Source organism: Belonocnema kinseyi, chromosome 8, assembly GCF_010883055.1.
Source record: "Belonocnema kinseyi isolate 2016_QV_RU_SX_M_011 chromosome 8, B_treatae_v1, whole genome shotgun sequence".
Lineage (NCBI taxonomy): Eukaryota > Metazoa > Arthropoda > Insecta > Hymenoptera > Cynipidae > Belonocnema > Belonocnema kinseyi.
In genome coordinates, this window is record NC_046664.1 from 10432484 (window position 1) to 10444331 (window position 11848).

Genomic DNA, 11848 nt, shown 5'->3' on the forward strand with positions numbered 1-11848 from the left:
TTGGGTGCCGCGTTTGCTCACAGTGGACCAAAAACGAATTCGTGTGACAACTTCCCAGCAGAATTTGGCATTATTTTCGCGTAAGCCGACCGAGTTTTTGCGAGTTTGTGCTCCGAAGCATCCAAAAACGCAACAATGGGTCGGAAAGGTTATGGCCTCCGTATTTTGGGATGCACATGGCATAATATTCGTGGACTATCTTGAAAAAGGTAAAACCATAACCGGAGCATACTATTCATCATTATTGGACCGATTGAAGATCGAAATCGCCGAAAAACGACCGCATTTGAAGAAGAAAAAACTGCTTTATCATCACCACAATGCGCCTGTTCATTCATGCTTAGTTACACAAGCAAAGTTGCATGAAATCGGCTTCGAATTGGTTCCTCAGCCACCGTATTCATCAGACCTGGCCCCCAGCGACTATTACTTGTTCCCTAACCTGAAGAGATGGCTCACCGGTAAGCGTTTTTACTCAAATGAGGAGCTCATAGCTGAAACTGAGGCGTATTTTGGAGACCTTCCGATCGAGTACTTTTCGGGCGGTATCAAAAAGTTAGAAAATCGTTGGACTCTCTGTATCGACCTAAAAGGAGAGTATATTGAAAAATAAAACCGACTTTGGCCAAAAAAACGTCTCCGTGTTTCATTTTTCAGGAAAGAGTGATTCGAACTTCGGATGACTTGTAAAGGTCACTTTGATCCATAAATCAAGCTATAGACGAACTTGAAATACCTTGCTCTTTCATAATCCATCATCAAAAATGTGCGTTTTTATCTGATAAACAAAAGCTGTCCTTCAAATGATCTTGATCCTAAGCTGGTGGAATCAAACAGAACCCGGATTCAGATTGAGTGACCCCAAAAAACGTATAAGAATCGTGATTTTCTACACTCAAACGAGTTTTTCCAGTTTCTACTTTAGAATTACCTTGATACTGTCTTAATGGAATCAAGCATACCCCTAATTTAGCCCAGCGGGCACAAGATTTGGCGACGTCCTTGCGACATCGTTACGACATCTTTACGACATCCTGTGTCCATGTCGTTTCGGCGTCGTTGTGACATCGTTACGACATCTTTACGACATCCTGTGTCCATGTCGTTTCGGTGTCGTTGCGACATCGTTACGACATCTTTACGACATCCTGTGTCCATGTCGTTTCGGTGTCGTTGCGATATCGTAAAGACATCATCAGATTATACGACTTATTTACGATATCGTAAAGACACTTTAACGACATGGACATAGGATGTTATAAAGTTGTCGTAAAGATGTCGTAACGATGTCGTAAAGACGTCGCCAAACTTTGTGGCCACTTGGAGATTCCTTGACCACAAAAACATATTAAAATAGTAGTTTTCTCCACTTAAACGTACTTTTTCCACTTTAACATTGTAATGACCTTGACCTTGACCAGATGTGATCAGACAGACTTCAGATTCAGATTTAACGACCCCAAAAACGTATAATAAACGTGGGTTTCTCCGCTTGAACGGAGTTTCCCAATTTCACCTTAGAATGACCTTGGTCCTGTCTTGGTTAGGTCAAACAGATCCCGGATTCAGATTTAATCACCTCAAAAACATTTAAGAATCGTAATTTTCTCAGCTTAAACTATTTTTCCCACTTAGATATTGGAACGACCTTGATACCTAACATATGAGATCAAACAAACCCTGTATTTAGATTGAGGGACCCAAAAAACGTTAAAAAATCATAGTTTTCTCCGTCTAAACTTTTTCTCCCATTTTTAATCTTGAAATGATGTTGATCCTGACCAGCTGGCATCAGACAGACCCCGGATTCAGATTTATCGACCCCAAAATCGTGTAAGCAATGCGGTTTTCTCCGCTTAAACAGGTTTGCCCAATTTGACCTTAGAATGACCTTGATTCTGTTTAGGTAGGGTCAAAAAGACTCCGAATTCTAATTCAGTGACCTAAAAAATGTAAAATAATCGTATTTTTCACAGTGTAAACGTTTTTCTCCGCTATGACCTTGAAACGACCTTGATCCTGACCAGGTGGGATCAAACCGAGCTCGGATTTAGATTCAGCACACCCAAAAAGTGTATAGGTATGGTTGTCTAGTTAGATGCACAGAAAACTTTATTTGTGGGGCTGTGTTGTTAATCAATAATTATATACTCGTACGTACGACACTTTTCTTCTCCTGGGCAGCATTTATCAGGAGTATTGATTTTAAAACAACCAGGTTTCACTGGGCCAGAGAAGCAATCAACTGTTGCACAATTAAAAACTGCACTGTCGAAAAATTACTATAAAATCATTAAACCAATAATAATTATGTTTCTATTTTGCAAATAGAATAAATTAATTGAATTTCCTTACGTTCCGTCGTATCCTTCTATGCAAATGCATCCAATATCGCAAGGATTAGCGTCTTCCTCTGTTTGTCGCCGATCTCATAAACATTATCATTTACATAACATTTTTTTGAAGATCTCTCTTTGAGAAAAGAACAATCATACTCAACAGCACAGCAGTCTCCCGAATTTTTATAAATTGGTTTGCAATTTAGGCTCTCGTAGTATGCCAATGGCCCTGGGCATTTCTTTTTGTCACACACTTAAAAAAATATCATTTAGCTTCTCAACTTCATTTTTATTTCAAAAATATTTTTCCTTGTTTCGTGTAGGAGCACCAATTCTTGCCCCCCCCCCTATAATTTCTGGCACCCTTCTCTGATTTACTAGAAAATATTTTTTTAGCATGTTGTGCCGCAATTAATTTAATTGTACTATCATTTTCAGAAATTATTTTATTAATTATTCAGTGCAATAAAGTATGTTTCAAAAATTAAAAATTAAAAAAATTAAAAAATCACTTCGGTTTTTGATGTGCCAAAAATATGGCTAAGGTGTCAAGAATTGTTGCTCTTATCCTACTACTTTATTATTCAAATGATAAAATTTAGGGGTAAAGAATTAGAGGAAATGAGGATTCAGAAAAAAGTAGGGAGGGGCAGTATAAAAAATGATTGCAAGTGAGGAAGGCTACTGAGCGGGAGGCTAGTAGTGCGAGTAAGAAGAGGAGGAGAAGTGCTGCTTGAGGAAGGGGAGTGAGGGAAGGGGAGTATTAACTATCGACGTGAGGAGGGGGAAAGTAGATAACGAAGAATTTGTGGAAAGTAGGGGAAGTAAAGGGCAGGGAAATCAGGGAGAAAAAGTAGGGTAAATGATTGGAAATAAGTGAAGATAGTCAGGCAAAGACTAGTGAGGAAGAGTGAGAGTTGGGGAAGGATTGTAGGGGAAGGAGGTGTTATCTGGTAAAGTGAGGAAAGGTGAAAGTAAAGAAGTAAGAAGTTCGGGAAGGGTGGGGAAGTAAATAATTAAGTAAGGAAAGGGGAAGTAGATGAAGTGAGAAAAGGGAAGTAAGGGTAAATTAGTGAGACAGTTGAATAGAAACGAAAAGTGATGTTTGGGGAAGGGAAATGTTAGCTGAGCAGTTAAGGAGGGGGAAGTAGATAAGGAAGAATTTGACGAACGGAGGGGAAGTAAATGCCAAAGTAAAGAGAAAGTAAGTAGGGGAATTTGGGGATAGAGTAGTAGAGGTTGTAAGGGGAAATTAGAGAAAAGAAGTAGGGGAAGTATTAGGCGTTATCTAGATTAACCAAAATTCAGTGAACGTAGACCAGATATTGATGATTTAAAATATGAAAAAGGAAATAATAATTATTATTATTACTACTGAACTAAGATAGGAAATATGAAATAAAAGTAATTTATTTAATTTATTTCTTATTACTTATTGACCTTTTCCGTTATATTGTGCATTCAGGCAGTTATATGTTTGAAATATGTAAAACAGGTTTTTAAACTTATCATAAATAAAAATGACGTATGACGTAGATAATAGTTCTATTTTTCCACTATTAAAAATTGTAAAAGTTAAGAAATATACACTATCATAATTGGACACTCATTTTCCATATTTTACATTTTTTTCTCTAAATATGTTGCAGGGTATCTGAATTTTGAATTAAATAAACCCAGGATGAAGACATTTTGCGAATTTTTGAAGGCACTAACATGTACTAAAAGCAATTCAAATTGTAAAGATATTTTTTTAGAATCGCAGTAACTTATTAACATCTTTTAGCATTTTTTTCTTGCACTTTGCAAGAAGTTAATGAGAAGTAAAGAGGAAAACAAAAATTGGAAAAATGTAAATGCTGTTTTTTGCTGAGAAAATTAATTTTTTAAATAGGAAATTAATAATCCTACAATTTCTACAACAATTCTTAAAAATCTATGTTTATTTGATTTTTATTATTACTTCGAATTTTCTAACTTTTTTGTTCCAATTTCAATGTCTTGCGTATTGCAAATAAAAATTAACAGCTCATAATTTTCTGCAAATCTTAAAAATTTTTAATTAAACATTTTTTAATTCATAAAGAGCTTCCTTTAAAAATGATGTATTTTAAAAAACGTTCAGTAATAAATAATGGAAAGTTAAATGATTAAAATTTCAATCGTGAAATAATTTAAACTTTGGAATCATTTATGGTGCAAGATAATACTTGAAATTATAATTGGGTAAAGTAGTACATTTTTCTTGCAACTCACCTTCCTTAGCGAATGAAGACGCCATAGAAAGTAAATACAAACACATTTCAAAGAGAAAAATTATTTTTCTGTTTTTATTGTTAACCATTATTAATGCAACAACTGTACAATAGAGCATACCTCGAATGTTGTTAAGTATCAGGAAAATATGGTATATATGAAGCTTGTGACACTAATGTGAAAGAGAGGGAAATTAGACTTGTTTTTTTCATCAGATAAGTAATATTCACTTGCGTATGTGCATATCATTTTATCAAGTAAACATGTTCTGGTAGCTTTCTGACACAGTTTCTATTACTTGCGGCAATTCCACACAAAAATCTTCCTCTTAATGTACCTATTTTTTGTTATCAATTTTCACAATATTCAAGATTTGTTAATTTTATTAAAATTATGACAGTATATCTTTTCATTTTTCAATACTTTTTGATAGCTTCAAACTGTGGTTTTGGAAGTGTAATTGTGTGTCTCGTTGACTTTAGACAACTTTAAGTAGTAAGATAAGTATGCACATTTTTTTATAGTATAGTATCCTGATGCTTAAACAAACTTGAAAGAAGTTAGATAAGTGAAGCAGGTTTAATAAAAGCATGTAAGTAATACAAAAAAAATATTTTAGAAAAGCAAAACGGCGTTTTCAAAAAATAAAATATAAAAAATAATATAACTTTATAAAATCGTTAATAGAAAATAAAATTGGATTTCATTGCAATTTTAATGGTTTGAAAAAAGTAAACTAGGAATTATTTTGTTAGAAAGTAATTTTAAAACTGAGAGCACAAAAACTAATGGATCATTTTTAGGGAAAAGAATTTATATTTAAATTGTTGAGTCAAATGGTACTATTAGTTTGTTTGTATCATATCTCGCACTTTTTTAATTTTCGAACTTGAATACAAAAAAGTGAGATAGAATTTTAGAAAATTTAGGAACCCGTAAAATGTGTTTTGTGAAAAACCCTTTAAGTACTAGTATAAGATCAAATTTATTTTGAATAGACCGCTGAAAGTAAGTGGCATTTCTCAAACACCGCAAGTAGCAAGTTAAAAGATTTTGTTCACTGACATTATTATTTTATTATTTTTTAGCTAATAGTTTAAAGGGAACTGAGAAAGTGTCATTGAAAAAAGTTAGGTTGACTAAAATGTATTTTCAGAAAAATTAAAGATTTGTGAGACTTATTGTGTAATGCAATTACACTGAAATAAAATTTGCATTAAATCAAGTAGGCTAGTTAACTTGGCTGATTTTACTTGAAAGAAGCAAGTATTTTCTTTTAACAAGGGACCGATTTTCTTGAATCAAGAAAATAATTGAATCAGGACAACTATTTGAATCAAGAATATATTTACTCTAAGCAAAAAACTATTGAGTTAATTTGTTCTATTATACTTATTTGCATCAAGTTTAATAAAATATTGAATTAAGAATATTATATTCTTATTACAAGTAACGAAAACTCTAACAAAATGTTTCTTAATCCAAGTAAATGCATATATTTATTTCGCTACTATTTTAATTAAAACAATTTTCATGTTCTTGAGACGAGAAAATGAATGTATTCAAAGAAGAAATAATTTCACTTAGAACAATGCTTGAATATTTCCCTTCAAATAATTATTAATTTAAGAGGAATGTGATAAAATCATATAAATTTTTTCAACATAAGAATTGTAGACTTGATACAATAGACATCACACACATACTATGAAAATGAATGTATTAGTCTAAATTAATTTACTTTATAAAGTTCAAAACATTGGTGCACATTATCAATTTTATTTATGCAAATGTAGGTAGGAATTTGCAACTTTGATAGACTACTAACTTTAGGCTGACACACAAATCAAATCACTCAAATCTATCAAAAAAATTATAAGTTTATTCCGCCGGTAAGTTTTTGGTGGCAAGAAATAAAAATTTTTAAAAAGATTTGAAAAAAGTGTTTTTAATTTTGAAATAACTATGCAATACTCAAAAGTCATTTAATTCCTAAAATTATTAAAAGGTTATAAATTTTCTGCGTCTATAATTTTTTTTCGCTTATTATTTGTATAAATTAATCTACTCAAAATTAAATCATTTCGAATTTTTTTAACCGTGAAACATTTTTGTGAATCGGAAAATGACTGGGAATTTTTTCCTCGATTAAAACGGCCACCCTGAAATTATTTTGGTGTATTGTTCAAGGTAACACAAAAATATCCGAACTTAGAAATAACAATAAATATTCCTGCTAAATACAGGAATTCTTTATTCAATAAGAAAATATTACTTTTTTGGATTCGGCTAGATAAAAATTTATTTCTAAAAAGTAAAAAATTTTATTATGTGAACGTTATTTAATTTAAATTAGAATTGTAGCCCGTGTATAAATTTCCCCGGTTGGACCCATTACAACAAGGATTCTGGCCGGACCCTGGCTGGGTTTTATGGACAGGAACCGGTCGGGAGCCGGTCGGGCTACAATTTTCTCGAATCACCAAGTCGGTAGTCGGCCAGGTACTGGCCGAGCCAACCCTGGTTATATCTCATGGTCGGGAGCCGACCGCGTACTGGCCAGGATAATTTTTTTGTCAAAATTACACATTTTTTAAGAGCTACTACTTTTCAGTTTCGCACTTCCAACGAAGGTGCACATTGCATTCCCGTCGCGTCATTTCCTCGAAGTTTGCAAATAAAATCGAGATCCGTAATTAAAATCAACCTTGTTTCAGTCAACAGTCCGAAAACACGACTTAGTTCGCTGATAATTATTATTTTTAATTAAATTATACTCTTGTGAATACATTTTTTTCTGTGCACCTTCCTAACCTAAATTTACCACGTGGTTTCCAACGTGAAACAACTGTTACGAGGTTTTATTATGAGTGGTTGAAATTCTACTCCAATTTCCTTACCAGAATTGGTAAACATGATTGACCTTTAAAGTTCACCGTATTCTTTACGATGAGCCTTAAAAGGCAAAAAAATTTACCAATTTCTCGCCTTAGGCAATATTTTTTAACCGCTTTGTGGCCGGATTACCCGACCGGATCCCGGCCGGTATTCAAGCCGGGATCCGACCAGTTTACCGTGACGTTTTTAGCCGGATCCCGGTTGGATTCCCCGACCAGCCCCCGGCTTTAACCAGGGCAATCCGACTGGGAACCGGCCAGATCCCTGATCAGATTCCTACACGGGAAGACATAGTTGTATTTTGTTTACACAAAATTTTCGTGTTCGATTATAGCAGTTTTAAAATCACAAAAGTTATTCTAATTTAAACTAAATGAGTTTCAGGCAACAGATTTTTTAAATTTAGAAAAAAATGGTAACCTAGCCGAATTCAAAGAATTAATTTTTCCTCAATGAAAAACAAATTCCTTTATTAAGCAGGAATTTTTTTAATCATCTTCAATTTTATATTTTTACTTGCTATCTGAAATAGTTAATATCTTGTTTTATATTTTTTGTTATTAATTGGCAATGCAGTGCTTCCCGCGTACTGTAACGTGCATATAATGTTGCTATTTTAAATACTTAAGTATAAATTTAGGTTTTTTAAAATAAAATTAACAAAATTAGGTTTTTCAGTCAATGAATTCAATGATCATAGAAAATTTCATTTCAACATGTCATTAATTATAGAAAATTTAATGCGGATATTCTTAGTATTTATATTTATAAAAACTTAATAAAATTAAGTTTTTCAGTCGAAGAATTCATTAATCATGGAAAATGTCTTGGACTACAAATGGTTAACATTTTGGCAATCACCCATATACTTACATAATTTTTTTTTATTATTATAAAAATAATAAAAAATAAACACATGACAGCATAAAACAAAGTTATAAGCTTTAAAAAATTCTTTAAAATACAATTATTACATTTTCTTGATAATTTAAAAAAATTGACACTTACAAATTTTTAAAATAAAATAATTGAGAATGCAAGGAGGAGGCAAACAAATATTTTTCAGCCGACCACCGTGAGATCGCTTTCAACCTGCAAGTTCTTGCACTAAACGTTTCTTTACAGAATTCTTGTTTCTTCCGTTTTCGGAGTATTTTATATTTAAAATAAAAATAAAGTTTCGAGCAATTTTTTAAATAGGTAATAGTTAAACTAGCGATTAATTTTTTCTACATATTTTAAATTATTTTTTGGGAATTGTTATTTTAAATTAAAAACTGAGTTAAAAAGTATTATAAAAGAATTAAATAAATCGAAAACTGTGCGTTTTATAAAGGTTTTTAAAAATCAAAAAATATTTATTTGTCACTGAGGTTCTTAAAGCGTTTTTGAACTTAAAATTTCTTTATTTTTTATATGCTTTAGATAGTTTTTAAGTGGATTAAATTTTCAAAGAAAAAAGTATTGAGCCCTTTGTAAAATAAGTAAAGTTCAATTATTTTTTGCATATTTTAAATTGTTGTTTTAGGAAAGCAATTCCATATTCAAATCTTTGTAAAAAAGGCTATGATAAAAGAATTCGATAAATTTAAATCTGTGTGGTTTATGAAAATTTTCGTATAGCAGAACATAATTTTTTGTCATTGATGTTATAAAAGAACTTTTGTACTTGCAACTTTTCTTTATTATTTATTACCTTAGAGTCGTTTTTAAGCGTTTAAAATATTTAAAAACAAGAAGTATTAAATGCCTCGTTAAATAAGTGAAACTTACTTCGCTTTTTCAAATATTTTAAATTATTGTTTAAGAAATGTTATTTTGCATTAAAAATTCAGTAAGAGAGTATTATATGCAATAAGAGAGTTGTATAAATTGATAACTGTGCATTTTACGGAGAATTTTTATTTATTGTTTATTACTTTTAGATATTTTAAAACATTTTTAAATATATTAAGAAAAAAGTATCGAGCCTTTTTTAAAATAAGTAACATTCAATTCTAAAATTTTTCTAAATAAAAAATGGCAAATTAAAGTTGAGTTCAACAACTTTTAGTTTGAAATTGGTTGAGGCTCACCATATGACTTGTTTCGACCCTGTCTTGAAATTCTTACCCAAACTTTTGTCACTGAGATCCAAGTGCTTCGATAGCGTCGGTAGAGCGCGAGGTTAGGACACACTAGTTTTAGGTAGAGAGGGTTCAATCCTCGGCGACTGCGATTTTTCAAAGCGTCTAGAGCGTACGATTACATGTGTAAATAACAGTGTGCGCGAATTACGTACTTTAATAACACAGGCCAACAATTCTCAGAACCAGAGACCAGACCTACTGTACCCGAAGGTTTTTGCTGCGCTAAATCCGAATCTGACCTCAGAAAAATTCCATCACCCTCAGTTTTCGAGATATTCTAACCTAAAAGGGTCAAAAACCCGTTATTTTGATGTGTTCGAGGCCCCGTAACATCGCGAAAAATTTTTTGTTCACAAACTGACAATGGCATCGTAAAGAACTACTCTTTACCTTCAAAATGCGATGCCTAACTTTTTGACAAGATTTTTCATAGCCGAGATATGGCGGATTCAAATATGAAAAATTTCACCCCCAAGCCCAGTAATGATAATGTATACCCGGTATACCCGGTATATAATGTATACCCGGTATGATCATGTATACTAAGGGGTTTTGGAGGTCGCTGATTACAAATCCAATATCAAATTTGACGAATTCAAAATGGCGGATCCAAAATGGCAGCCATATTGAATTTTCAAAATCTGACTTCATATTCTTAATGAGCAACCTCAAAAACCTATATATAGATTTTTTCGATCGAATACGATCACTTATAAATTGGGCTTATAGCCTCACATATGCTATATAGGGTGTTTTAACGTTGTTACGAAACTGCGAAAATACTTAACTTCAATCAATGATATATCGATGAAAAAAAAAGCTATCTTGAATCTGAAAAATGGATTTCAAAGGGCAAGGGTGCTTCTTTGTGATGCTTTCGCCCGTTTTTAAAAAAAAATTTATTCAAGATGCTATGTAACCTCAAATATAGCAAAAAACGGTGTTTTTTGCACTTTTAGGTTACAATATCTCGAAAACTGAGGGTGATGGAATTTTTCTGAGGTCGGATTCGGATTCAGCGCAGCAAAAACCTTCGGGTATACTAGGTCTGGTCTCTGGTTCCGGACCTTTGTCAAATTTTGTCGGCCTGTGTAATTTAAAAAAGAAGATTATATAACAATAATTTCGAAAACAATTTTTTTTGTGAGAAATAGTATTCACTTGAGGCACTAGTCTATTGATCCGATACCACATATTCTTATATCAAGAAAATATATTCTTGAAGTGTATCAGAAATGATTTCTTGGAAGTAAACTATGTTCTGCATTTAAATACATCTCTTTATGAAGTAACACAATAAAGTTTTAGAATAATAAAATGCGATATTCTATCTAAGAATACATTCTCTCAGATGAAGAAAATGTACGCTTGTTCCAAGCATACGGTAGCAAGTACTTATTTATTTGGAACACACTCATATTCTATCGTGCCCATTCGTACCTGTGATTGACTTGAATCAAGTAATATTTTCTTTATTCAAGAACAATTTTTTTCAGTGTAGCAAATTTCAAATTGCAGAATCACCTAGTCAGACATCGTGGCATATAATTATTTACCTTTTCTTATGCAAAATAAAAAATAATATGAGAATTTTGAGAATCTACAGTCTTACAACATCAGGTAGCCCCCGCCCCCTCTCCTAAACTAAATGAATTAGGAACTATATCTACTTAAGGAATTGGTACTTTTACTAAATGAATCGGTAAATGTATTGTTAATCACTACTTTTTACGGCAGTTTTAAATTATTTTAAAAGATAATTTTTTAATGAATAGAATTTTATTGAAACAAGATAATAAATGATCGAAGGCATAAAATCACAAGAAATGTGAAAATTATGCAAACGATACATCAAATTAATGCCTTTTCTTACGCAAAAATTAAAATTAATATACAAATTTTGAGAATTCACAACTTCATTCGTATGGTTAATTAACCATGGTCTTATAACCATACTAACCAGCTACCTGCAGTTGTAGGTTTTGAAATTTTGTGCATAACCATGGTCATGTAACCTTAATAACCATATACATAAAGTTGTATAGGTTCTCAAAGTTTGTAAATTATTTTTTATTTTTGCATAAGAAAAGGCATAAATTTGATGTATCGTTGGTACAATTTTCACATTTCATGTGTTTTTCCATGAATTTGATTATTAATTATTTGATTTAAATAAAATTATATTTACATATTATATTCTATTAAAAATAATATAAAAATTTTTTA

The 11848-nt window shown here is 31.9% G+C and overlaps 1 pseudogene; it reads right to left on the bottom strand.

Moving 5' to 3' along the window:
- Window positions 1-4705, bottom strand: part of LOC117178072 — an 11991-nt pseudogene extending 7286 nt beyond the window's left edge.
- Window positions 4706-11848: the final 7143 nt, after the last annotated feature.